The sequence below is a fragment of the Phalacrocorax carbo genome, chromosome 9 (genome assembly GCF_963921805.1).
Source record: "Phalacrocorax carbo chromosome 9, bPhaCar2.1, whole genome shotgun sequence".
In the NCBI taxonomy this organism is placed as follows: Eukaryota; Metazoa; Chordata; class Aves; order Suliformes; family Phalacrocoracidae; genus Phalacrocorax; species Phalacrocorax carbo.
The window spans coordinates 18,016,436-18,042,478 of NC_087521.1; the positions used below are offsets into that span (position 1 = coordinate 18,016,436).

General features: G+C 35.6%; 1 long non-coding RNA gene across 2 annotated transcripts; it reads left to right on the forward strand.

Moving 5' to 3' along the window:
- Positions 1 to 1,847: 1,847 nt before the first annotated feature.
- On the forward strand, positions 1,848 to 23,140 carry LOC135315018 (uncharacterized). Of its 2 annotated transcripts, none has more exons than XR_010374450.1 (3): positions 1,848 to 6,063; positions 20,300 to 20,544; positions 23,043 to 23,140. It is a non-coding gene; the product is annotated as an uncharacterized LOC135315018 (long non-coding RNA). The 2 variants fall into 2 exon arrangements; XR_010374451.1 differs by lacking the exon at positions 1,848 to 6,063 and adding an exon at positions 15,225 to 15,351.
- The last annotated feature ends 2,903 nt before the right edge of the window (positions 23,141 to 26,043 follow it).

The following is a 26,043-nucleotide window of genomic DNA, read 5'->3' on the forward strand; positions in this document are numbered from 1 at the left end:
AATTTTGCAAAAGAATGTTCTAGTAACTCTGGGGAGTAGGTCATTAAAATAATGTAGTTGCTGTTATCCGTAACATTTTAGGTGGTGTTTTATCTAGATGATAAAGCACAGAAAGCTACCTCTTTATCTTTAAAACACTTCTCTCCATAAATAGGCTATGTCACTTTGATTCGTAATGAATATGGCTCATTTCTGTAATTTGTCAGGTGCCTTTTTCAATGAGGTCTGATTTGAACAAACCTTGGATAACAGTTTGTATTGCAATATACAGGGCGCTACAGATAAATTACTTGTGCTTGTTGAACAGCTGACTGTTGGGACTATTCTCTGTGCTATACCAATAACAGTTATTCACTTGATCCCTGTATCTGACTTTTCCCAGAGTCACCGTGGGTGTTACATGAAATCAGTGGCAGATGTTTTAATATTCCTGAGAGTACTACTGTTAAGAAATAACATTAAAATACCACCAGATTCTCATCCCACCAGTCAGCTAAATTTTAATATGGATGGTCATTATCAGGTGATTCCTGTGGGAAATTCCTGTGGAATATTTTCTTACCTTTGTTTTTGTCATTGATTCCTTTCTTTCTCAACTTTAGAAGTTTAAAAGGTCAAAGAAGAAACCTACATATATTCTACATAGGCGGAAGTCCCTTCCCCCAACAAACCCTGCCATGTGTCAAATATATGTGTGGTCTCTGTAAAAAAGGTATTAATAAAAGCTATATACAAAGTAGTCATAAATACTTAGAGGCTTTCTAGAAAAATGTTTGACTGTTTATCTTATGCTTCTGAATCTGCTGATAGTCCTGTCAGCCCTATCCAGACTGATTCCTAAACCTAATCAAGCTCAGTGCCATAATAAAGCTCTTTATCTCTAAGAGCACATTCTATACAGAATAAATAGCCTGAAGAAATACTTACACTACATTAGACTGGTATGCAGGGTCCATTGAGGCATCAAGTTAATATTAAGTTAGTCCAGCTCTCCTCTCTGCTCTGAAAAGTAAGTGGGAAGAAGCATTGGTAGGTGGTTGATCTGCATCAGAAAACAGTGTTACGGATTCAGAGGGAAGTAATTGATGAGTTAGAAATCTGTGGAGGTGGAGGAAGTTCCTGGGAAGAATTGGCTGTCATCATCTTTATCTGTTGATACTTATCAATTTCATAATGTTAGAGAAGCAATCCATTTTGAATCCTTTTGGAAATTTTAAATAATACTACAAAAACAAAAACCCAGCAACAAAGCACACACACAAACACACACACAAAAGAATCAACCAAAAATCCAGCAACTACTAAAACCTAAGATTTCAGTATCATCTCTTTGTAAAACCTTTTTTTGCCCTTTGAATTACTAGCATCCTGAAATTAAAACAAACAGACAAAAAAACCCTCAAGCAAACCCAACAACAACAGAAAAAAACCCCACTCTATTTTATCCTATACATGCTTTAGAAAAATATCTTTACATTTTCATGGGTATATTTCTTATTTCATAAAGAAATAACTGAAGATCTAAATCACCAACACACATGTATTTACATTCTTCATTTATTTTTCTCTGTTTTTACAAGTTTTTAGGTACCTGAAGAAGGCTGTTCTTGTTAATTATTTACAATGCTTTTCTTGTCCCTGAAATTTCGGATGCTTTAAGGATGCTCAAATGCCTTTATATAGTGATTATCAATGAGCTGAGGAAGGAGGAAACTGGAAGAGGAATGGAAAGAACTGTTCCTGGAACTCTACTCCTCAGCAGAGTCTGTTTTTTTGTTCTGGATTTCTCTGTTAACTGTATGTGGGATTGTCATGGTTTTAGCTGGGATAGAGTTAATTTTCTTCACTCTAGCTGGTATAGTGCTGTGCTTTGAACTTATCATGTTAAAAATGTTGAGATAACACACAGATGTTTGGGCTGTTGCTGGGCAGTGCTTGTACTAGACTCAAGGACTTTTCCAGCCTCCCATGCTCTGCCGGGTGCACAAGAAGCCGGGAGGGGAGGGGGCACAGCTAAGAGAGTGGATTCAAACTGGCCAAAGGGATATTCCATATCATGTAACGTCATGCCCAGTATGTTACCTGGGAGGGGCTGGCCAGGGGAGGGAGGCAGCAATCGCGGCTCAGGGATGGGCAGTGTCAGTCAGCGGGTGGTGAGCGGTTGTATTGTTTGTGTTTCTGTGGGTTTTTTCCTTTTTTTTCCTTTCCCTTCCTTTTCCATTTTATTATATTAACATTATTGTCATTATTATCATTATTATTATTATTATTATTTTATTGTCATTATTAAACTGTGCTTATCTCAACCCACAAGTTCTTTTGCTCATCCGATTCTCTTCCCCATCCCACAGGGGTGGGGGGGAGTGAGCGAGCGGCTGCGCGGCGTTTAGTTGCTGACTGAGGCTGAACCACGACAGGGATGGGAAAGAATCAACTCAAATACTTTTGTGTTAAAAAAAGAATTGATAAAATTTTTCTTCCTTCTTTCTCTTCTTTTTATTTGGAGCAAGGTAAGAGTACAAAAGGTAAGATTTATTTGGAAGAAATTTAAAACCTGAAGTACTCAATGAGAGAAAAAATATATATGGAAAGAATAGGCCAAACGTAAAAAGATAAAGGAAAAAATTTTGTCTTACTGACACTATGAGATATTGGGAAAGCCACTAGAGAAAAATGTTGTCGTTTTCATACTTCAGGGCTTTCATTTCACTTTGATGAAAATTGAATAACATCCAATTTTCCCAATATTGTAAAGCATTTCACACATATTTGTCATTTTCAAGCGACAAGTAATTTCAAAAGTCACCAAGTTTAAAGCTGATATTTGATGGACAGGGTAGTTCTGTAAAAATTGAAGAGTGGTCCAATGACTACAGCAGTATCGTGGGATTTAAAGTTCATAGTTTTGCCATAGAGTGTCTATCTGAGCTTGGACAAGACATTTGATCTTTATGTTGCATTTCTTCCTCTGTAAAATAGGAAAGCGTAACATTTGTCAGTCTCAGAGGAAACTGCAAGGATAAATATATTAATAGTCAAAAAGAAAGTTCAGGAAAAAAAGTTTTCATTTAAGCATACGAAATTGCTGATTTGAAATGTCATTGAGGTTCAACAGTTGAAACAGTTGATCTTCAAATGCTTAATGCAATGTCTTATGTGGCTTTAAATCATTGGAACTGCAAATAGCTACAAATAGATATAAAAAGTCCTCAGGCCTCATAAAATACTAATACAGTATTTTTGATAATAATTCCAGTTATTGAATTTCCACTACAGACTATACTGGGATTAAATACATTCACAGAATATTATTATATATGCTCAAAATCTGCAAGTAGAATTCAATAATGTGTTAAAATACCAGTACCTCTGAACAGAGAAATTATATAAAATGAAGTAAGGTCTCTATAGATAAAGTAAAATAAAACTTGTTTTAAGAGTTTGTTGTTTGGTTTCTGTGCAGTTGTCAAACAGGCACATTAAATCCCACAATTTTTGATAAATTTTAAAATAGCCATCAAAATGTGCACCATGAATTCTAGACATATGTTAGGACATAGGACATGGATAATAAAGGCCTGGTGGAGTTTTGTAGAAGCAAGGTGATGAAACCTGGAAAAAAAAAAAAAAAAAAGAGAACAGCTACCTAGGATGAAAGTAGTGTTCAGCAGCCCTGTGTGTTTCTCAGACCATGTGTTTGTCCTCTATGTAGCTCACGCTATTTCTATTAGAGCTAGGAGCACTCTTATTTTTGCTTCTCTATGTCTGTGCTCTTTTTGGCAGTTAATGTTAAAAAGCAGCTGTGTGAACTGTAGTGTATGGAAGATAATCTTGGAAACTTTTGGCACAAAGTAGTTTAAGTTAAGCACCTCACTTTCATGTCATTCTTTGTGGAATTATGTGAACTCCAAATGTATAATATTGAGGTGGGGAAATTCAGCCTTACATAATGATGAAACATATTTATGGTCATAAAAGTACTCCAGAGCAGTTTCTTTTCATTTCATATCTACTGTATCCATTTTTGAGCTCCTTCATTCACCTCCAACTTGACAGATTTTCTGCTGCCTGCATGAAGGCATGCACATCATCTGCTCAAAAGCAAGCTGAATTCAGTTCTACCCTGTGCATCACTGGCAGCTTTGCCAGGCAAATGTTATTATTCACTCTGTGATCTTTATAGTTCTGGATGAATAAAACTTACAGAATGCTTTTTCGTGTTGACTGACTGTGGCATGGGAGATAATCATTAAGTTGTATTCTAAAAAGTCAAGGTAATCTTTAAAGTTTTCCTAAAAGAAAAAGGTGGCATGTTATATTACATGATACTTTTTGCCTGATACTGTAAAAACAAATAGGTAAGTATTGAAAATCAGAATTTAATTTTTTCCCATGGCATTAATATTAAGAATTAAATGTTTATTAAAGATTTCATTTAAAGTATGAAAATGATTGTCCAGTGATGTTAAATTACAAAAATTCGTGACCAGAAAATGCATTTCAAGACACAAAAGAGACGATTTGCAACAGGTCATGACCAACTGAGAAAGAAAAATATATAGGCCTAATAGTATTGCAACAAGTGTCTATTTTGCCTATTACTGTAGAAGGACAAGAATACACGGAGCATATTGCACTGAAATTTGCTTCAGCCTGATTAGGACACTTAATGTGATGTAAGTCTCCAGCCAGTGCTGACAAGAAGTAATACTGTGATTTTCCCCTTCTACCTCTTTTCCCTCTGGAAGCTTGTAATGCCACTCACATGATATTTTCTGCAAATGTCCTTTCAGCTTTGGCTTGAACATAAGGCCCAGGAAGAGCTTAGTTGTAGTGCTACAAGTTCTTTCTGCATGAAATAAAAATATGTGCATTAAACTAATTTTTACATTAAGTCTTTTTTCTCCACCTGTGAACTGGAAAGTGCTTATTGCATGTAAGCCAATACGTATGTACCAACTTCCTACTGTATAGAACAGACACAATAAATATGTGCCGTGCTCAAATTCAGAGATAGATTAAAAGTTGTACAGTCATTGCTGTTATCCTAGCTCAGCCCAAAGGCTGAGTTCATATAGGGAATCTGACATGGCACAGGAGTCCCTATTGTCTCCATTTTGTTCTCATTAACTCGCTGATACATCATTATTACATTGATAAACAGTGTAGGTATGATCATAGAGTGGTGACACTGTGAACTTTTCTAGCATGTGTGCATTAGTCCATTTTCACATGCCTATTTCCCTTCTGCCTCTGGAAAAGATAGTTAGCTCTGTGGCCCATTGACTTCTTGGCTGCAGTAAGCCTGCTAATGAGCTGAATCAAAGCTTCCAGATAACTTCACTTGTGCTACCGAAACAGACGCTAAGTATCTGTGGCAGAGATAAAGCAATTACACAAATGTGAATGGCATCTTGTCATCTAAGCTGCTCGCGTCCTCTGAACATCCAGTTTCAAGCATTCATTTACACAATATACATATTACCCGTTAAAACAGAAGCAGAGTATACTTAGAAAGGGAAGTTGCAGTAAAGATTTTTCAAGAGATATTATCATCTTAACATTCCTTATTGGTATCTCCAACTCTCTGAAAATGTAAGCTTTTCATTTTGCCATCATGTTGGAGAAGGAGAACAAACCACACCTGGCATATTTTCATCATTTCTGACATGGTTTGTTTCAAGATGTCTATCTGAATTCTCAATATGCTCATTTGCCTGTTTTAGCACCTCCTGCTCTCTGTCCTGTGGATTGTGAATGTAATTTATGTGCACAATATAGTAGTCTTTTGAATTTGTAACTGTACCTTTGTCATGGTTTTAGCTGGGATAGAGTTAATCTTCATCACTGTAGCAGGCATAGTGCTGTGCTTTGGACTTAATATAAAAATAATATTGATAACACTGATGTTTTAGTTGTTGCTGGGTAGTGCTTATACTAATCAAGGACTTTTTTATCTTCCCATGCTCTGCCAGGTGCACAAGAAGCCGGGAGAGGGCACAGCCAGGAGAATGGATCCAAATTGGCCAAAGGGATATTGCATACCATGTGACATCATGCCAGGTATATTAATGGGGGGGAGCTGACTGCGGGCAGGCAGCGATCATGGCTTGGGGACTGGCAGTACGGGTTGGTGGATGGTGAGTGTTTGCATCGCTTGTGGGTTTTCTTTTTCCTTTTTTTTCGGCTTCATATTTCTCTCTCTCGTTTTTTTCTTTTTTACTATATCATCATTATTATAATAATCATTATTATTATCATTACTGCTTTAATTATTAAACTGTTCTTATCTCAACCCATGAGTTTTCTTGCTTTTGCTCTTCCGATTCTCTGCCCCATACCACAGTGGTGGGGGGAGAGAGCGAACAGCTGCGTGGTGCTTAGTTGCCGACTGGGGCTAAACCACGACAAACTTCATAATCTGGCTTTAAAAGAACTGAGTACTCCTTGCTGTTATTTGTTCTGTATTTGATTATCATATCTGTGTTTAATCAAACCACTTAATCTTGTACTTGTCCATTCCTATCCTACTATGGCACTTTCCATTACTTTTATCTAGCTCAGCTGTCTCTCATGGAAAAGGGGACTTTTCTGAGCTAAATACTGATGACATCTAGAATCAGTGGGAAAACTCTGATGAGTTCCATGGTTTTTGTTATTTGTAGTTCCAGGTTTTTGCTTATTTGCTCCAGGTTCTTATATGCTTATTTGTAATTATTAAATCTGTTTATTTTAGTTCCCCTTCACCAAATGCCACATTCACCCTTCACTCATCTTTTGGTCACTTATGTACTTCAAATGATGCTTCAGCTGTCCTGCTTACTGGGTAGAAATAGATGAAAACATGCTATTTGCAAAAAGCCACACGCCACCTAAGTTCAAGAAGCCCCTCTTCTCCACATATTTTCCCTTTAATTGGCACTAAGAAGAAGTGGAATGGATACTGAAAAGACCTAAATGTGTATTTTCCTGTCCATAATGGTATTATTGCTGGCTTTTGGCTTTGTCTGTGTCTATATTCATGCTGTGTGACTTTGAATGTTTTACTCTTTATGATGATAAACTTGTTGCATATCATAGTGACAAGTGTGCTGTTCTATTCCATTGCAATTTAACGCTGTGTGTTGACGCTAACTGACCAAAACCAGTACTTTTGCCTTTTAATTTCTATATTCACCCTTTCTTGTCCTTCTGTTTCACTCTTTTCTGCCTATTTTTTCTTAGCAATAAGATACACTTTCATATATATCCAATATCTTACAAAACAAAGTGGTCCTTTAACTTGCATGTATTCCATCCTTTTGTCACACGTGAATCTAATTTCAGGGCATGATTTCCACTTGACTCAAACCTTTTGTTTATTTTCCCTGATTGTATCCATTCATTGTATATTTTATATTTCTGCCTTTAAATTTTCATCTAGGAAATTCCCACACCCTTTTTATTTATATTTTTTCTTCTGTATATTTTCACCATAAATATGACATGACCTTTTACCTTATCTCAGTTCCTGTGATCTGGGTACTGAATTTTTTCTACTCTGTTTTTCAACATTTCTCACTTCATTTTGTCCTTAATTTTCTTGTACAAGCCAAATATTCAGGTTAGTTAATTTGGTAAAAGATAGTTAACTAATTCAAGCTGGTTAACTAATTTTGATTCATACTGCATCCCCATCTTCTTTTACTTTTGAGACTGCATATGCCATTTTAGATCTTGAATCCTTTGCCCTCCGGTTCATAGATTCACAAGACAGAAAAGAAAGTGAATTTTTCTGTCATTTCCTAATGTCATTAATTTGGCATTGGAAAATTATCTAAAGAGCAAATAAGGTACATTAGGTTTTTATTACATAAATAACAGCAGATTAACTGTAATGAAAAGGCAAGAAATAAACTATATTGCTGGCATACTCCCAGTTGGACTGGTGTAATTTATTGTCTTCTCAAGAATAAGTGTGTGCATTTCCCGAAGAGGTGTGAGTAATGAGAGATTCCCTGTTGCCAGAAATCAAACCAGCTTGACTGATGGAGGGACAGACCGTCTTTTCTGTCAAGCTGACACCTTACTAAGGATGAGCTCAGAAGACCTCAGTTTGTATCCAGGATCAGCCTCAACCTCAAATTTACTGTTTAAACATGAGAAGACACAATAACATGTAGTTTACCCGCTTTGAAAAAGAGATAGCACTGCTCTTCATGACAAATACATTCTAATAACAGACTGTTTCTATTTCAGGGGTTCAGATACTACACAAACTGAACATTCACAGTTTATAAAGAAAATTAAAAAAAAATTAGTATTTGATCTTATTAGTTACATGATCTTATTTTGGTTACATGATCTTATGATTTTATTCCTTGGTTGGTTTTCTTCCCTTCCCAGTTGTTTCACTGTAAGTTCAATTCACAACAACGTAAATGAGAGTAGGATATGGCTTTTTGAATTATTTTCCACCTGCTTTTCAAAGTCACAAAGGCTATCTTAATGTCTTCCAGACAATGAAAATCCCTATAAATTTGAAGATTTCTGTAGGGTAGAACAAATAGCATAACATCAGTTTAGAATAATAATCACAATTCGTCTATAACGGTTAGATAATTCAACATTTTAAAAATATCATCATCAATTTTTTTTGTCTGTTAAACACATTACACTCTAAATAAATATTCAGGAAGCCAAAGTATCTCTGTGAGAAGGAAAACTATCAATAGAGGCAACCAAACCTTAATTTTATAGTTTTATTTTAACATGTGAAGGAAGGAGATAATATTAAAAATAAATTGCATAAAATGGAGTTGTACACAATATATATCCAAACTCCTGATTTTCTGCTTCAGTCTCTGTAGTCTGACAGCTTCACCAGTCTCTGTATTAATTAAAATTCCATAAATGATGTCAGACAAACCTCAGATTCTACTGTTTATATCAGCCATAATGTGGTCCAGATTTGTGCCAAAGACCACACAATTTTTTTTCTGAGATTTTTTTCCTGAAGCTTCTGATGCTCAGTACATTTTAGATTTTAAAAATTCCTTTTAACAGTTAGTATCATTTCCCACTGAATAATAAACTTATCTTACTATAAAAATAGTTATTTTCTTCCTCTTGTGAGTAAGATACGTAACCAAAGCATCACACTTGAGAGGTTATGTTCACACTCTCTTTTTCCAGTCTTTGTTCCAGCTACTTTACAAAAAGGGTTTATCTTAGCATTTCTTCACCATTTCTCATTTGTATAATCACAATAATCATAGCTCATCAAATATGACTTTGCACTGCTATTTGGTATCCTTTATGTAATTACGTAGAGAGAATCTTATCAAATTACAATTGCAAACAGTGCCACTATCTCTGCTGTTTAATGAAAGTTTTCCAGGGGCAGGTGGGGAGGGATGTGTAAAGTAGCAGAAGTGGTCTTTTCAGTCACATTGTAGAGGCTGAGGAATGACATAAAACAATTAAAAGTTTACCAGCAAAAGCTGAGATTCCCAAAGTTATAAAGTTTATGAAACTAATAAAAAACAATTTTTAGATATAATCATGAGACACATATTCAGTTTTTAATTGGCATAAATTCCCAAATATTTCCATATATTTTAAAATTAGGTCATTGAGGCTTAGAGGAAAAAAAAATTATTTAGATAAAAGAGAATGAAAGGAACATACAGACTATAGTTTATATAAGTAGACTGTAAGTAGATTATAAGATGACTCTAAGTAGAGTGACTACTTCTGAGTTGTGTACTTATACGCTCTTATATTTAAGACTAAAACAAGTGAACCTTAATATTAAGAAATATATGAGACAATCTGATGGAGTGTAGAAGAATAATTTTCTTATTCAGACAATAGCTATTTTCCCATTACAGTTAGCTGAGAAGTCCTTGCTTAAATGCAATCAGAAATCTCATAAAAGCAGATGGCGGTTGTTTCTATTGTAAAGTAAAAACCTAAATTTTAAACCAAGTCAGGTTTAAAAACAGTTTAAATAAAGCAGGTTATAATAATTGAAATTACTTTGAATTTGGATATACAATTATGTTTTTTCTTCATTGGGAGGTTAAGTTAGAAGACTCTGCTTCAAATTTGGGATTTTGATTTTGATTTCCCCCAGTCATGGCTACAAAACCAAAAACTGAGCCAGGGCCATTATTCTCTGAGAATCATAACTTCATTGAACAACAAACATGTTTTGAAGAAAATATTTATCTGAAAAAAATTTTAAATACTTGACTATGTCTACCTGGTAATATTGGTCAGGAGCGGTATTTTTCAGAGGCCATAAATAATGTTCACACCTACAACAAGGAAAAGACCTATTATAACACAGAGCAAAGGGACTAAAAAGGCTAATTAATTCAGATCTTATGCAAGCTAGTTCAACCAACCTCTTATCTGACTAGTGCCTGAAGATCATGATTTAGGATAACCTAAAAATCAAGTTTTTAATCTAAAACGAACAATGCTATCTGTATTGTTACATCTTTCAGTACCTTTCTGCTAGCCAAACTCATGGCCTAGCTGTATCGGTCATTTCCATAAATTATTTTTTTTTAAGATATGGGGGAAGGTCAACCTCAAAGTTTTGAGTTTTATATAGTGTGTGGCAGAATTTGAATTTCACTCTTCTGGTATGTTGAAGGCAAATTTTCACTGAAACCATAATTCCATCCATGGGACCAGTCTTCATAGCAAATGTAGCCCTTAAATTGTAGCTAAATTACCCACTACAAATAATAATAAAATGCATCAACACAAAAGACTGCTGTAGCCAGAGACTCCTGCATAACTTGGTCATCAGTCCCTTAAATGGTGGACGAATTCTTTCCCTGGAACTGGATCAGCTCTACTGCACTTAGGAGCATTTGTCATGGACAGAGGAAATATACTGCAACATCTTTGGAGGGCAGAGAAGCAAATCAGTCTCTGAAACACCATCCTCTGTCTCTGGAAAATGCATCTAAATGTCTTGTTTCCAAACTAAGTAGAGGCTTTCAATCCATTAGGAGATTCCCCTCTCCCCCTTCTTCTAAAAATACCGTGCCAGTTGTCTGAGGTTTATTACTGTTTGGTGGGCTAAAAAATGAAAGATCTATTTGTCATATCAAATGAGCACCTTTGAATCATTAACATTGTAAGATATAAAAACAAATCTAAGTTTATTTTCCTCCCTTCCCCGACGCTACTTCTTCCCTCTCTTTTGTGCCCGCTTTTCATTCTGAGAGGTATATAGTACTCAGAATATTATAATCCCTTCTGGCAACAGAACAGAAACATGGTTTCCATTACAGTTTATTACTTTTTTTTGTTTTTAAATTTTTTTATCAATCCATGTGAATCCCAAAGCACTAAATCCTTTGTTAGAAACTGTAGACAAGATATATCATGGGTCTAGTTCTCCCATATTTCTATATGACTTAGACTGTGTATTTAGCTCCTTTGTGCATAGTTAAAATTAAAATATAAGAACAATGTGCATCTATTTAGTATTCTGCAAATGAATTATTTTTGTTCTGTTGATGTCTATTAAACAACTACCCTGTTTAGATTTGTGTATACAGTAAGTTTGGAAGTGTTCTAAGATAAAAAAAATCCACTCCTTTTCATTAAGAAATCTGTTTTTATACAGAAAATGTAATGTTTTAAAGCAAGTCTTTTCAGCTACTCTCTACGGGCATTTTAGGGTGGTTTCTACTCTACATCCCAGACTAGTCAGTGAGGTCCCATCTGTAATCAATAGGGGCATTGCATCATATGCTGTAATTTCACAATCAATTCACAACAGCAGCACCTGGCACTGATGCCAAGAGAAGTGTTTCTATCACTCCCCTTTCACCTTTTGCCATCTTCCCCCTCCTGGGGAAGCTTTGTACAGCTGCACAGTGAGCCAGGTCAGAGAACTGATCTTGCTTAAAAACCCAGCTGTTTAGTTTTAGCTGGAAGGTAAATGCTTGCGCTGACACAAGGGAGAAATAGAGCTGCAGAACAACAATGGGGCTACTGCTTTCTGCAGCCCTGCCAGCTTAATCTGGTTTAAACTGATTGTGAAACTGCACCATAGCATAGCATACCTAGCTTTGAACATGGGTAACTGCCTTTGAACATGCTCAATTTTATCCTCTGTCAAAGGTGCTTGAACGACTACTTTAGTCTTTTAAGAGTTAGGCAGCTTGTCTGAAGTTCAAGGAAATTAGTTCCTTCAAAGTGATATACACAAAGGCAGGGCTGGTACTCCTTAATTCTCTTTATGGTGTCAATGACTCTGTCGTGAGACCAAAGGAGAAGACACTCATTTTGATCAACTCACCTACATAACCTATATTACCATATTTACATTTATTCCCACATTTGCTTTAAGGCAAAAACAGAGAAGGTGGTTCAGTCATACATACTTAGCTGCACTTTTAATCTGTTGTTGACTGCCTTCAACTGTAAATTTCACTGTAGTGTTATCTATATCTGATCTTTGAAAGACGAACAATCTTCCTAAAATATCATCTACATAGCTCCCTCATGGCAACAGTTTGGCCAGTTAACATCTGGTATTTCTAGTAAGGTGTTGAACAGTGTAAGTCTCAGATGTCTTTTTCACTTTTCTAGGAAAGAAAAAGAGTAGTTAATCAACAGTTCAGAGATTTAAAGTATCAAAAGTAGTTGGTTCTGTCATTAAAAAAAAAGTTAAAGTTTTTTTATGAAGTTTTTTTAAAGGCCATAAAAAAGTTAAAGTAGACCTAAACAAGAACAATAGGCATTGTGAAAGTCCTCAGTTTAGCATGCTCATATCAATTCTTACCTTAATAAGGGTAAGACAGGATCAATAGCTAGATAACTGTGTAAGTCAACAGAATGGCATTTGCAAAGTGTTTTATGAACGCAGTATTAAAGACAATGTGTGTGGGTGAAGTGTTCTGTATTTCCTACTTGAAGTCAAGAAAGGAAATTAAGGTAGTCTTGAATCATTTGACATGAAGCATAGATCATGATGCAGCAAATCTTGGTTTTGAATTCTTTATTGAACAAAAATATTAGGAAAAGTAATACGAAAATAAGTACTCAAAAGGGGTTTTAGGCCCACATTAATGCAGCGAGCCTGGGAAGCTAAACAAAGTAACCTACTAGTATACAAGGAAAAACTGTGAATAAGTGCTAATAATGCAATGTACCTCATTTATATTTAGGCATTTAACACACCTTCAGCAACTAGCAGTGAATTCACACTCTTATGCAAAGTGATTCCAAAGGTCATTTCAAACTCTAGGTATGCCTATTTTTCTGAATGCTTGTAGTAGTCTAATTGTTTGACTCTTAAGTTAAACATTATGATTAAACACAATATTTGTCAGGATTCTTCTGGCTCTTGGAGCCATGAAACCATCCTCTCAAAGAAAAATTTCTACTATTTTTTAAAAAAAAAATGTTTGGTAAGAAAACTTAAAAATTCAACTTCTCATCCCAGTATTGAAATTTAACATTTTATTTATTCCCAGAATATATTGCACTGTGTTGGAGTATACCCCTACTTTTTACTCCTTCTTTGTCTTTCACTGTTTATAGCTACTATCTGCCAGATGAACAGTATAAAATAGGGTCAAAATTTTGTAAAGGTTTGGTCTGGATTGAGGGGGAAAGAGGAAAAGGGAGAGCAGCCACTGATTTTATGGTAAGTATAAGTGAAAAGTATATGAAAATGTAATTTACACCAATTTTGATCTCTTATTTACATGGCTGAATAGTTGAATTAATAAAATAATCTATTGCACATTCTCCTTCATCTCCTGTTTCCCCCCAGTATAGCAGTCATATCTTGGAACAAGTGACCAAACCTCTCTAAATATATTAGGCAGGCAAACACTATCATACCACATGGATTGCTGTAGGTTTAGAACTGTAGCAAATGTCGCTCATTTTGGGATTAATTCTCAACAAATGCACAATTATAATACAATAAATCATGCTGGTAATTATTATTAGTACAGTAAGACTCATGCCAGCCTTTACCTTTCTGCAGTACTGCATTATCCAATACAAACTGTTTCATATTACAATTATTGGAGAAGGAATAGTTTTGGTAGGAAAATGGTTACAAGCAGTTAAGTGTCTAATGAAGCTCCTATGAAACTGCAGCTTCCTTTAAAATGTGCAAACTCTGTTGGTTTCTGAAGTGTTTTCCAGGGAACATCACAGCAGAAGTTCATCGCTGTTGCTCAAATTTTGGAAGTGCATTTGGTCCCAGTAGCTGTGGTATAACAGAAATATGTGTTTTCACTCTTTTGGTCTCTCTTTCCCATAGTGAGCCTACGGCTCATCATGTGTGTTCCTGGTGGACAGATTCCATGACAAAGCAAGAGTGTGTGGTGCTCTTTGTTTCCCACCTTTGGTAGAACCTAGCACTGAAGCCTGGGGTCTATGTGAGGGACTATAGCAATGCATATTACTTCTATGACAAAAATGAAGTCAGGAAAACTATACATGCTGATGAATCCCAAACAGCAAGATGTGTATCTTTTCTTTTATTAAGCTAATGCTCTGGCCCAGAAGAGAGGGCTCAGACTTCAGGTTTGTGAGGCTTTCCACTGTTGTCTTGAAAGTCATCTAGCCATAATGACAACCATCCGACTTTCACATACTCAGTATTGTTTAATCTGCACAGTGCCCAAAAGAAATAGTCCAAGAGACATAGTCCCTAAGGTGTCTCAGGCTAATATTACACTAATAAATAAAATAAGCCAGAGCCTATTCTCTGCATATGAGGGCAAAGGACACAGTTCATGCTCAGGCAGGTAATGCTGTTCCCCTTCCTCGTTTTTTTTTCCCACCTGGTGTAGTCTCACCCAAACTGGGTGCCAGGAGAAAGCTTTGGCCCTGCTCTCCCTTGAGCCATTCCCAGATATCATCTGCTGAAGCTGAAATGGAGCCCTGGGCTAGGGCAGAGGGTGTGTGTGGGTCCTGTGGGACTCACCAGGGCAGTAAGGCCCTGTGGGTGCCCTCAGGGCCCTGAAAGCACTAAGGAGGAAGAGGAGGGTCTCTTGTCTGTCTTCCAATCTACATTGCCTGTGAATAGCCTTTGTAAGGTTTTGATCAGTCTTGGCTTAGAAATGCTTGAGTCGGTGAGGTTTTCCATGACAATTTGCTGTGTAATAAGATTAAAATCAGGTCCTGAAATTCATAGTGCACAACAAAGGAGGGCACTTCCAGTGGGTGACTAGCTGGTTTTGACCATTGGAATGGAGGCCAGGTCAAATAAATAACAATGTAAAAAAATCTTACTTCCCTGGTTTTTTTCTCTTTGAGGTGCTTGCCTCTTTTGTTCATTAAGGTGTTCCATTTTCTACAGAAGAAAGCCTGTTGGTAAGAAGATCTGTTACTTTTTTTCCACAAATTAAGAGGTTTTTGTATAGTTTTTCTTTGATTTTTTTCCAGAAGGATAAACTTCCAGCTAACATGTTTCATTATCAAGTGACATCAGAATGAAAACTAATATTAGAGTCTTTTTTAATTATCCTCTTTTTGCTATAGAAAACTTTATTTTTCATTTCTTCATCTGCATAAGGTGAAGCCAAAATTTTATATAAAGACTTATAAACATTTCATTCCAGTGCACTCACTCCGGAGCCTCATAAACAGAAAGTGACCTTGAGGAAATAATTATTAACTATTTAGTCAGAAAAATTGGAAAAATGCCCAATATCTGATATTTCTATGTTAGTATTTAAAATTATAAATGGTCCATTTCAGAAACAGAAAGAATTACTAGTTTTAAACTGATTTTAAATTTTCTTTTTAATTTAAAACTGTATTTTAATTTAAACAGTATTCTGAAAAAAAAAAACTATATCATCAACAGTATTTTGTTAGTTCATAGGAAATAGTTTCTGATTTTCAAAATGAAATTCCCTTTTTGCTTGACAGAAAAAGTAAACCAGAAAATAACTTTTTCAATATTGTCCTGTAGAAATCCTCCTCTTTTTTTTGGTTTGTTTGTTTTTGTTTTTTTTTTTTCCCTTATTTTTAATTTTCTCTATCCACAATTAGAAATAAAGCTATTGTCATTCAGGTTAGAAAATATTAATTTCCTAGCCATAAACTTATGGCTATTTATCAAAGAAAACTATTCTTTTGAAAACACAAAATTTTGAGTTTTTTTCAAAAACTATTTAATAAAGCCTTTTAACAAAGAAAACTGTAGGGGTTTTAGCAGACAGAATTCACATATTAAAACTAAATTTCATTAATGTAGTCAGTTGTGAAAGTTATAAACAGTGATAACTTTAAGTGCAACAAGTGCTGCTTCTATCATTTCACTAAGACATAGATTTATTTTTAACACAAGTGTAAGGTTAACAATAATATGTAATCACCTGGTAATTTATATTGTTCCTGTAATTAAATGTGGGATATGATTCCTAATATAAAAGGGCATTCATGCTTCTGCATATTTGTAAAATTGACTTTTAGGGGTATGCCTAAATAGTTACTATTTTGGACAGATTAATGCTTGCACTGTTGTAGGACAGAAATTTTGCAGAGGTAGGTTTCTGCTCAGGTTACTCACACAAAAGTGAAATTTTATTTTGGAGTTGATTGGGAAGTATATTTCACATTTTGTAGTTCTACCCGTGCCCTTTCATATTGTATTACACAGTGAAATCATCAAAGATATATTAAGAAAAAAAATCAAGAAAAATTACACTAGTAAATTACTTGGTAAATAAATTGAAATAACCTGATTATTCTGAAATATTTGTTTAATATTTACAGTTTATTTTTAAATTACCATTAATATGTTAAGAATTTCAAAGTGGAGCTGCTTTGAATTGAAGAATACAATTTCTAATTTCTCTGCTCCACTTGTTTTTTTTTACTATGCTCATTCATAGATTTTTCAAAATCTACTTAGTCTTTTGGATGAAACAAGCCAGCCTTTTTCTCTGTAGGAGAAGAAGGAGTAGAAATAATATTCCCAGACAGTTCAACTTTATATTACTATGCACAGAAGATATATCAGAACTTCAGTGAGCTGATATGTATTCTTTTTATATATTTCTCAATATCAATAATTTTATGTTTCAAGAAAAAGTCTGGTTTTATTGAAAGCATATGATTCTTTCTTATTATGGTTTTTTTATTATTATTTTCAGAAAACTTAGTCGTTGCTGAAAAAAATCTTCTAACTTTCATTACTGACAATAAATAGGTCTATTTTGGGTTTCAAATTATATGATGTTTTCATAATGCCTCTTAGCTTCCAGACAGTATATAACGTATAATTTAATTTAAAAAAAAATTTCATATGCGTTTCTAATCACCCATATATTGAGAAAACCTGAAAACCTGAAAATAGTCTTGTTCCAGAATAGCAATATATGTGTGTATTTATATGAGATTAAAATATAAGCACAAAAATATACCATTACATAAGAAGTTAAAATGATAAAGTAACATTTCTAATATAAAATATGTATTTAAAAGTTAATAAAATAATTGTGCCTGTGTAAAGACACATAAACTTGCTAATCCTTCCCACAGAGGAACTGCAGGTATATATCGGCACATCAGAACACTGTACTGTCACGTCAGAGAAAAAGAAATTCACCTAATCAGGAAAAAAGAGTTAAAGAAAGATGAGAAAATCTAGATACATTGTCTAAGATGATGAAATAAAAAGCAAAAATGTTTTTGAATACTAAAGCAGTATTGCACACTCACAGTAAATTTTCCTCATGTTTCATACACAAATTTTCTCTTTTCGATGTCACTTTAAAAAAAATTAATCAAGCCTAGATTCTTTCTACTTTTTATATCCTTTCATAGGACACAGGTCATTTTCCAGGAGCAGAACATTAGTTTAATGAATCACAAGTAGCCACAGCAATATGTGACTTCTAAAACTCTTTCTGAACTAGATTGGATAAAGAACAGAATGTCACACACACTGATTTTGTGTTTTCAAAATGTATCTTAAATCAAGCCTGGAAACGAGGTGAGAAGACCATTGAACGATACACTGATCAGGATGATATCATGTGTACTGGCTACGGAAAAAGCGCATGTAACTGTGCTGACTTCATTTTCTCTTGGCACGCAGTAATAACTGTCAACTGGCAGAACATCTGATAACAATGTGATGGGGGAAACAATAGCTAAGCGTACTGGAACCGAATGCAAAATACCACCCTTTGAAGTGAAAAAACAGATTTAGGCAATGAGGAAAGAAATTTGTGTCTCAAATGACAGAAATGTGTTTCTAAAAGTGGTTTTAAGACGCTTTCCATTTGAAACATAAATATATTTCTTTAGTTTAGCAAAGGTGGGCTGAGAATTTTGCAGCATGTACTAACAGTTTAATTTCTGTGGTTTAGGGAAGGAATCCTGTTAATAATGGAATCCTATAGGAAAAGAAGTCTGAGTTACCTACTGGGAAAATGTGTGGTGCTTTCCAGTTGTTTATGAAAATGAATGACATTTTTGCAGAGCTATGCATCTTCTGTGTTTGGATAACGTCACGATTATTCACAGGACACAGACCTTGGCAAACAGAAAATGTAGAAAACACTGAGTCTTACCTGACTGGAAAAAAAGGGCTTCTGTTTTTCCTGATGTTCAGCCAGAAATCCTACTTTTTGCTTCTCTCTGAGACTTTGGAAGGACCAGAAGAGAGAGTAATTAAACTCATTTTCACAAACTGTGTGCTGCTTAGGCAAACTCTGCGGAGGATCGCTGCATTAAAATGCAAGCGATGCAGTCACTGGTGAAGGCAAGGGCAGCAGCAGATGGATGCTGGTGTGTTTGCATGGATCTGAGCATTCAAAGCAAGCAGGCATCCCTGAGACTGTGCAGAGCACTCTTATTATTGCAGCACTGCACGTGTCCCCCCAGCCACTTTTTTTCAGATTTCTGCAGAGCACCAGAACTGAGCTCTGCTTTTCTTTATCAGTGTAAGAATAGACTAGTTGGGACCCAAACCCAGCTTGTGCTTTTTCCATTACAGCTTTCATAACTTACTATGGTAGAAGCATTGCGGAATCTGTCATTTCAATATTCATCCTCAAAATATTTAAACTAAAATTTAAGCTTCCCATGTTGCAGATACAGCTGTCTTTATGGGTATTAAAACCTGCCTGCCTCCACACATCACAGTGTGCTAACAATCTGACTTACGGCTCATCAGTCTGGAAAATAAAAGATATTATTATTGATGAGCCTGTTTATCTATTCACGCCTCATTCCTTTGACCTTTAGGGGGAAGTCTAAAACAGACGGCATCAATCTGATGTCATGCCAACTTGCTGACCAAACTTGCTTGTTGAATCACCAGGCAAAATTGTGAAACTTTTATTTAAAACCAAATAAATGAGAAAGATCACCATTGATTAAGGAGGACCTCTGCTCTCTCCAGCCATTTGCAGCTTACAATGTAGAGAGAACAGCCTCACTCACCCAAACGCAGCGGGAAGTGCCATCACATTGTCTGTTGGAGGAAAGATTTAATGTTCTCCCCACTAGACCTAGGAATATCTGTTGTGTTTAAGTTAGGTGGACATTGCAGATCATGCAGAGTGAACTGACTTAACTGGCTTTAGGGGAGCTGCAGATGTTCAGGTCCCAGCCTCTCTCAGCACAATAATCACTCAGAGGATGCAGATCATAAAAGGCCCTCAATGTACACACAAAATGCTGGAGGTAACTGTGACTATTGCTAATGAATGGTAGAAGGATAATTTCCCCTGCTCTATGTGTGCATCAGTGTGTTTTCCTTCCTCCTTAAAACAAATCACAGCAATAACTTTCAACCCAATAACCTTCATAAAAACTCCATGGTGACTAATTATAAGAGAACTAGGAGCATCTACTATTAGCAGAAATAGAATTGTTATTCAATAACCTTGGGAGGTTGCACATCCAATGATGCTCTGAATCCGTAGTTATTAGATAGGGGGTCTAGTGAAGGTTGTTTCAGATTGCTGCTGGCGTCTTGCTGCTGAGCCCTGTATATTCAATGCCGCAATGTCAGCGACTTGAAATTCCCTGTCTGGATTTTATGCAGCTAATAATCTTCAATTTAGTGCTGTTTGTGAAGAAAGACAATGAGAATGAGGTGTTTTCAAAGTAGGGGTGTTCTGTGCAGCTCTGTCTAGGTGCAGTTCTGACAGTGTATTCTCATGCACTGCTCACCTGCAGCAATGAGTCATGTACCGAGAAAAACAAATTACTTAAGCTGCTGTGGTGTGTACTGATGTTAATTAACAGAATGCAGACATTTGAAATGGTCTTTGTATTGTATTTGTTTGAACAAAAGGTAGAAACAAGTAAAGAGGAACTGGTATGCCTGCCAGAGATTTTGACGCACCCAGATCTTCACCTTCTCCCACTCTGTGAAAGCAGGAACACCAGTGGATTTCAGTGTCACTGAAGCAGGGAAGATATGTTTCATTTTCATGCTGCATGGATGTTGATGAAGGAAGAACAAACCAGCAAACAAGAAAGCAGTTAGTCTTTACCGACAGCAGTCTTCAGGGCACTGGTTTAATTCCATTCCAGAAGGTAACAAACAAAGCCACAAAATTAATTTCCAGTCCCAACATCTGTGTTTTTGTTATAAGGGACTTTAAATTCCCAAATGATTCTTGGACAAATGACTTTGAAAGGCTGTTTTCACTGTAAAGAGAAGCCAGCCCTGTCCTTCCCTCCACAGAAGTTCTACTCCATGAGCCATGGGTTGTTTCACCAGTAGTTTCTTTAAAATTTGGTTGTTGGAAGAAGAACAGATTGATTTAGGGAGTGTTATTAGCAAGTGTACCAATTATAACATATGCCTACTTCATTAGGAATCAGTAGTTGAGTTAGAAAAGCAAGATGAGGGCCAAACACAAGTTAGAGACATATTTTCTCAGGGTAGAGACACTTTTTCATGTAATAGCGGTTTGGGCATAATGCTCTTCCAAACAGGCTGACAGGTGTGAAGATGTAGAATCTGCCTTGTCTCATTGATCCAGAAAGGTTTCAGTATGATTTCAGGGAGTTTTCTTCAGTCCAGTGCAAATTCTCTGGCAGTTTTCCAAAATCTCTTCCTAAGTTGCTCTGCAGACAGGCAACCTTGTTTCGTTGAAAACTGATCTCAGCTTGCAAGCAGAGGTTAGGACCTTCTTCAGGATTTGCTTCTCTCACAAACTATTTTTGCTATCTCATTTGACTTTAGACAGAATCAGCAATTCAGATCAATTCTTCAGAGATCTTTATACACAGAGATGCATCCTTTCTTTTTTGTTTGTTTTTAAATTGAACAGTCATACCATCATCTTGCATATGGAAACAAAAGATGGATTTTTATAAAATTATAAGCCTGTTTTAAAATTACCAAGCTTTTTCATTTTCCTGCTATAAAATTATCTTTCATTACTCTTTACTAAATGGACAAAAACTCTTATCTGTAACTGGAGTTGAAAAAAATGCTGAATTTTCGCATTAGTCAAATTTCACACAAATATAACACAGATAATTAAAATCATACCATGACGTCAGAAGTAAAGATAGTGTAATGCCTCCCACTATGGCTCATTACAGGATATTGTTTATAACATTACTAAACAAATAAAAATATATATTACTGATTGACTTACCTGAAGAATCAAAGTAGCCTACTCCTGACTATGCCTACATGGCTTTCAGGAATAACTCTCAGCCAATTCCCAAGTCTGGACTTATTGAGTATCCACACTACTTGGAGGCGAACCCACATTTTGGCATGGGGAACACTTGAGATTAAGAGCATGCTGATACTTGATTCTCCACTTCTAATACAGACCAAACAGCCCATCCTGCACTGTGAGCAGGTGGAAAACCCGGGGTACACAGTTGAGATATAAAAAATGATGCTTTTACTTCCTGTATTCAAAATAGTTATTGGCACAGGTGCAATCTATTCGACAGTGTATTGCAGAATGGAAAGCTAATTCCTTTTTTAAAACCGAAATAATGTCCCAGCTTTCAAATATTTGGATTTTATTTGTAACTTACAAGCTAAATCTGAATTCATGAATGTTTCTGTTTGTGAACAAGTACAATACAAGCTTGAATTCAGTGAGATTAATCTGACTTTGCAAACTGCACTTACTGCAGAAATTCAAAGTTAGTTTAGTTATGATCAGATTAACCTGTTTTGAAACCAGCATGTTACTAGCCTGTTTCTTTCCAGCTGTGCCATGATATCTGGTAATCTTCTGTTTCTATGCATGTGTTGCTCTATAAAACGTTCCAGTGAAGAATTAATTGGTGTATTTTACCTTCAATATGACAGCTTTGAAGAATGTATTTAAAATAGTTTGCTTTTACTTTATTTCTTATTTCATTTATATCTGTAGCAGGCTTTGCAGCTGATTGAAATAAGGGTACAATTACAAGAAATCTTTACAATTCTAATTAAACTGTTAATTGGTACCAGTGACATTTCATACCTGACATTTAACGTCAGTGAATAACAACATAGTAAACAGCAACAATAAAAACGGCATTATTTTTCCCTTGCAAAACTCTTAAACCAATTCTGCTTTAAATATTGCAAGCTCATTTGATGTCAATGTTAAAGCATAATCTGTTCAAAAGTCGCCAGCACTCTGTGGGAGGAGAACTGTGTTTGTAATTAGATATTGCTGCAGGTAGCAAGTGCATATCATATACTGCCACACAAACGAACTCTAAATAAGATATGTTGAGTAAAGAACAGTACTGAGTTTGATAGTTTAGCCAAGTTAAATTCCACCCCTGCAACTGAGTTCAGAAAGCATGAAAATAACAATGTGCAGCAATAACATGAAAAAGCAGATAAAGAGTAGCAGAGCTAAAAATCCCAGAAAACCTCTTTTTACCAAACAAGAATAAACACTGTCTGCTAACATCTCTTTCTGCTGAACTGAAGATTAGTGCAAAAAATATGAGTGTGCTGAATATGCAAAAAATACCAGCATCTAATGCATCCTTGAATCAACTATAGGGCATATGAGAGCTAGTCTACAGAATAATCTCACTGTGTGGTTTGTTTACAGGTGCTGATATCAGTGAAGATAATTTGTTCTTCCAGGATGTGAAAGAAGAGAATTTCTTGCAGAACCTTTACTATATATCATTCTCACTTTGTGTTTAAATTGACAGTGCAAATGAATGTTTATTAATATTGTTTATGATAAAACAGAGAATGCAAAAATATGTTTTTGTCTCCATTTTACTTCAAGGCAAAACATTATGACTTGTTTCAAGGTGATAAATACAGATATATAACAAGAAAATTGAAGAATATCCTAAAAGAGGAAAATATTATATTTATACCTGTCCTAATCCCAAACTGCACATTCTTACATCTGATCATTTGTGACCGATGAGCCAATATCAGCACCAAGAAATTTAGACCTAGGCAGTTCCTTCATTTTGAAAATGTTCACATGTATGTTTATTAAATATGTCTTATACTGTAGCCTCATATAATGCTAAAAATTATAAATTGAGGTGTTCTACCAAGCCCACCATCTTCAAAGAAATAGTTGCTGGAATCCCATCTTGTTGTCCCCTCTCATTTAAATAGTCCTGCTCAAGACCCTGGGGTTGCTCAAGTAGCCAAAGGTTACCTGCATAAGAAAAGAGTGCAGAATTTTGAGATTACTTATTAACAACATGCATGTTTACCTCATTCAATACAGATGCATTTTCCACTTTTCTTTACTGATTGCAATGCATTTCCATAACTGAAAGAACCAATTTGGTTATATATTCTAGTCAGATAGTTCTCTGCATAAAGCTCACTGAAAGCTTATATTGCATTTAAAGTTCATTTCCACTCTGAATTTGACAAGCAGGTTTTTTTCATACAGGAAAATTATATTTGAATTTTTCATATTAAGTGACAGATTTTAATTGCACTTTATACTTTCCTTTCCTTTTGCACTATAGGTGATTTGGAATATTCAGCAAGCATGTTAAATCCCTGACATGTAGTGAGTCTTCATTTAAAAGTTAAAAGGTACTAGATTGGAATATGCCTACTGTTTCCATCAAAGTCTGCTGTCCTATTCTGACAGGGCTCAATCCTGCATGGTACTTCAGAGTAATAAATGAGACTGACTGAGTTTGCAGCCTTTTCAAACGATGCTTTTCAAGGAGAGCCATAACGCTTATTTAGACATTGATTTCAACTTACTCACTTGAGTGACTAAGGACTGTTTACACAGGTATGATATTACCAGGCTGAATTTGTCTCATTTAACGTATCAAAAATCAAAGGGATGAAATATTGAACAGAACTGTTTTTCAGCTCCTGTGTAAATCTCCTTACTAATTATGTTAACAAATTCCCGGATATTTTAAATCTTGCTTTCCCCTTCCTTTATAGAGAGAGAACTTTTCAGTTATTTTATTCTCAAACAGTAAAAAGGCATGAAGGTAAATTAAGAAATCAGATAGAATCTCCTAGAACAAATGAGATATGCAATGGACTGAAATACTATAATTTCTTGGGAAGAGAAAAAGACAAGGAAATGAGGAGGGGTAGCTACTATTTTACTGACATCACAGAAATCTGCTGTATTAAGAATCAAGTGACCTTAAATGCCACAGGGCCATTAAAAGTAATGGGATGTGATTTCAAGCCAGTGAGTGATGTGAAGCCAATTCCTTCTCAGGGGCTCAAGCTGTAACATCCACATTAATGTATTAGTATCAGTAGATGAAACATAACGAATACTACATCTCATTTACATAATGGATGAGACTAGGGAAGCAGTTCCAGATGGCTGATGAGCACCTTGAGCCAAAAGAGGAAATTTTTTTTTGACATATCAGCATCCACAAGTCTAAAGTGCTGAGATTAGATCAGGCTGATGGGAATATGGACTTTGAGTGATTGGTTGTCCTTAAATTTGAAAAAAAGTTAAAATACCCCTCAGGAACAACAGCATTCCATGCAGCTGTGGGACCTTCTCTGCTTATTGTTGCCATTTGCTCATAGCTGTCTTGGCTAGTTCGATGGAAAGTAAAGGTGTAAATCTCAGGAAAAAATCTTATTCTCTGACCACTTCTGATAACACATCTTCAAAGAGTCCACTCACATGTTCAGAGTCATATTTATGCATTGTACTGGGTTGGTACCCTAATGCACGTAATGCACATTGTATGGAAATGCTGGATTATTCATGAACTCAGTACAACACTCAAACATTCAAACAGTTTAAAGACAAATGAGAATGCAATGTCCTTTTTTAGAACCATAGGCTTGTTTTATAAATGATCTGTCCAAGCCTGGCACAGGTATAAAATCAAATGCATTGGATCTACTTTATCAGTGCATTGAATTATATGTTACTGGAAGAAGGAGTCTGTTTTGCCACTGAAAGAAGGAACTGATGTCCTTGATGGCTTCTTACTCCTGAGGAAGGTTGTTTTTTGTGAATAAGCTGAAGAAGGGCAAGAAATATTTTCCCTATGTCATGTAGGTGTTTCAAGAATCCTGGTCAGTCCATAGGTAAGATATTTCTGTGTACCTACTGGTACTGAGAAATGTCAACTGGACTGATCGGTGTGCTTTGCTCACTGTTAGAATTATATTATGATTAAGCCCACTTTCCTTAAACCAGTATTAGACCAGTTAGACACATTTTCAGATTTGCAGTCAAAGTCCTGTCTTACCCTTTTTCCTCTCCCTGTTTAGACTGGCAATGACATTAGGGGGTTTTGACTTTCTCTGTAGCAGGCAGTGCAGCCTACTTCCTAGGATAACTGTGGCATTTTAAGCGAGTGTCTTTGCTGTTTCAGAAGGCTATACCATTAGCAACATTATTTTCTGGGGCACATTATTCTAATTTGTTGCTGTTATGTATTAAAGACACTGAGTATAAGAGTATTTGAAGGAGTGATTTAGTCACTGTGAAGAGGAGCCTTACAGCTTTCATGTGGTGGCCTACAATTCCTGACATTAATTCAGTGTCCCGAAGAGCCTAGCTAGGCTTTTATTTCATAGCTTTTTCTATTGAAAGTAAATATTGGAACACAAAATATAAA